This window comes from Scylla paramamosain, chromosome 32 (assembly GCF_035594125.1).
Source record: "Scylla paramamosain isolate STU-SP2022 chromosome 32, ASM3559412v1, whole genome shotgun sequence".
Lineage (NCBI taxonomy): Eukaryota > Metazoa > Arthropoda > Malacostraca > Decapoda > Portunidae > Scylla > Scylla paramamosain.
This window is the reverse complement of record NC_087182.1, coordinates 11,219,881-11,223,379: the sequence shown is the minus strand read 5'-3', so window position 1 is coordinate 11,223,379 and position 3,499 is coordinate 11,219,881.

Genomic DNA, 3,499 nt, shown 5'->3' with positions numbered 1-3,499 from the left:
GTTCCTCCCTCTCCTCCACCCTCTGACTATTTCATGCCACCTATTAAAATTATTCGCAATGATGTTTTCAATGCCCTTGCTGGCCTAAACCCTCGGAAGGCTTATGGACCTGATGGGTTCTCTCCTATTGTTCTCCGAAACTTTGCCTCCGTGCTTGCACCTTGCCTAGTCAAACTCTTTCAGCTTTGTCAACATCTACCTTTCCTTCTTGCTGGAAGTTTGCCTACATTCAACCTGTTCCTAAAAAGGGTGACCGTTCTAATCCCTCAAACTACCGTCCTATTGCTTTAATTTCCTGCCTATCTAAAGTTTTTTAATCTATCCTCAACAGGAAGATTCTTAAATATCTATCACTTCACAACCTTTCTATCTGATCGCCAGTATGGGTTCCGTCAAGGCCACTCTACTGGTGATCTTCTGGCTTTCCTTACTGAGTCTTGGTCATCCTCTTTTAGAGATTTTTGGTGAAACTTCTGCTGTTGCCTTGGACATATCAAAAGCTTTTCATAGAGTCTGGCACAAAGCTTTGATTTCAAAACTACCCTCCTACGGCTTCTATACTTCTCTCTGTAACTTCATCTCAAGTTTCCTTTCTGACCATTCTATTGCTGCTGTGGTAGAGAGTCACTGTTCTTCTACTAAATCTATTAACAGTGGTGTTCCTCAGGGTTCTGTCCTGTCACCCACTCTCTTTTTTATTATTCATTAATGATCTTCTAAACCAAACTTTTTGTCCTATCCACTCCTACGCTGATGATGCCACCCTGTACTTTTCCACGTCTTTTCATAGACGTCCAACCCTTCAGGAGGTCAACATTTCACGCAGGGAAGCCACAGAACGCTTGACTTCTGATCTTTCTAAAATTTCTGATTGGGGCAGAGCAAACTTGGTATTGTTCAATGCCTCAAAAACTCAATTCCTCCATCTATCAACTCGACACAACCTTCCAGACAACTATCCCCTCTTCTTCAATGACACTCAACTGTCCCCCTCTTCTACACTGAACATCCTCGGTTTGTCCTTTACTTACGAGTATAATCTGAACTGGAAACTTCACATCTCATCTCTAGCTAAAACAGCTTCTATGAAGTTAGGCGTTCTGAGTTTTTCTAACCACCCCAGCTGCTAACTCTGTACATGGGCCTTATCTGTCCATGTATGGAGTATGCTTCACATGTCTGGGGGGGGTTCCACTCATACTGCTCTTCTAGACAGGGTGGAATCAAAAGCTTTTTGTCTCATCAACTCCTCTCCTCTAACTGACTGTCTTCAGCCTCTCTCTCACTACCGCAGTGTTGCATCTCTAACTGTCTTCTACTGCTACTTTCATGCTAACTGCTCTTCTGGTCTTGCTAACTGCATGCCTCACCTCCTCCCGCGGCCTCGCTGCACAAGACTTTCTTCTTTCTCTCACCCCTATTCTGTCCACCTCTCTAACGCAAGAGTTAACCAGTATTCTTAATCATTCATCCCTTTCTCTGGTAAACTCTGGAACTCCCTGCCTGCTTCTGTATTTCCACCTTCCTATGACTTGAATTTCTTCAAGAGGGAGGTTTCAAGACACTTATTCATCAATTTTTGACTACCGCTTTGGACCCTTTTATGGGACTGGCATTTCGGTGGGCAATTTTTTTTTTTTATTGGATTTTTGTTGCCCTTGGCCAGTGTCCCTCCTACATAAAGAAAAAAAAATATTTACCATTATAAACAGGGATGAAGTTAATTGTATTAGGTAAACAAGTGTAGCTTTTGTGTAGCTAACTCTATGGAAAAAAAACTCGCGTTCTTGAATATCAATGTTTTATTTTATTTTATCTTTTTATATGCACCTTGAAGTGAATTTACGAAACACAGAGCTTCTCTCTCTCTCTCTCTCTCTCTCTCTCTCTCTCTCTCTCTCTCTCTCTCTCTCTCTCTCTTAAGGAGCTATGCTTTGTACGAGGAAACTACTAAATCTTCTTTCATGAGAAGGAGTTAGAGATATAAATAGCATTCATAATGAACACATTAGGTTGAGACTCATAAAATGAGGCTCAAATATCCAAAGGCAGTGTTGAATAAGTTCAAATTAAAAGTAATGTGGCTACCTTATAATGAATTAATTTTCATGATACCTACAATCAGTTTCTAGGACGTTGTGTTAAGAGTAGGTGATGATGTCAATAAGCAGAGAAATTTGGAAGCAACACACACACATGACACAGCCAAATCAAGTCCTATGAAGAAAATGTGGTGATGATGGTGACGGTTTACTGCGTAAGGACACAAGGGAAGCTGCATATAGCCAGTAGGCATATTAGCTCCTGTATACAGTAGGACACACACACACACACACACACACATACACACACACACACAATCTTGTCCCTGTCCATATATTTATATAAGCTTTTTCAAACTCTCTATTGACTCTACACTAATAAGCTAAGAACTTAATGTTTTAGTAATTTACCACTCTACTTTAAGTCTAATCTTATACTGCTTGAATCCATTACTTCTTGTCCTGTCCTGATTACTGATCCTACAGTCTTATCTAGCGCATTCCCTTATTATGTCCCTTATGCCATTTTATTGTTTCGTGTGTGTGTGTGTGTGTGTGTGTGTGTGTGTGTGTGTGTGTGTGTGTGTGTGTGTGTGTGTGTGTGTGTGTGTGTGTGTGTGTGTGTGTGTGTGTGTGCTGCATTTTATCCTAATAACAATAAACACAATACAAGTCACGCTCTTATCCTCGTGTCTCCAAATCAAAAGAACACAACAGATACCCTTGTAAGGTGGCTTGTGCATCACAGAAAACGTCAGTTTCAGTATTTATAAGGGGAGACATGTATTGTTAACCGTTATGATGTTCTATATGTATACGTATTATTCAACCCCATCTTCCATTCTTTCTACAATGCACAACGGAGTAGTGACTTCCCTTCCCTTCTATACAGTATCAAGTACTTTTTTTTCTTAGGAAATGCATACTGAAAATGAATAGCAAATAAATTTTCCTTCTATACAACGGATGACTAAGAATAATCATTATATATTAATAAACCTTTCAGTACTTTGAATCTCTCTCTCTCTCTCTCTCTCTCTCTCTCTCTCTCTCTCTCTCTCTCTCTCTCTCTCTCTCTCTCTCTCTCTCTCTCTCTCTCTCTCTCTCTCTCCTGTTTGGTAACCACTACCGTATTTGAACACCACAACTCCAAACCCCCTCCCTTTCTTCCTCCTCCATCTTTTCCTGGAAGTGGAGTAGGAGGAATAGTACGAAAGCTAGCGCCACTCCACCCACTCCACACCCTTCGAGTCAATCCCCTCAGGCGGGCTTGCATGATGAGGAGCGGGAGGAGGAGGAGGAGTGACAGGGTGAATGAACCAACAAGGACGAGTATCGAAATTATGGGTAAGAGGGGGATTGAGGGAGGGATGACGAGATATAGAGGAAGGAAATAAGGAAGAAACGAGAGAAAAGACTGTAGGCCCTTAGAAAGAGAAGAGAAGGGGAAAGGAAGG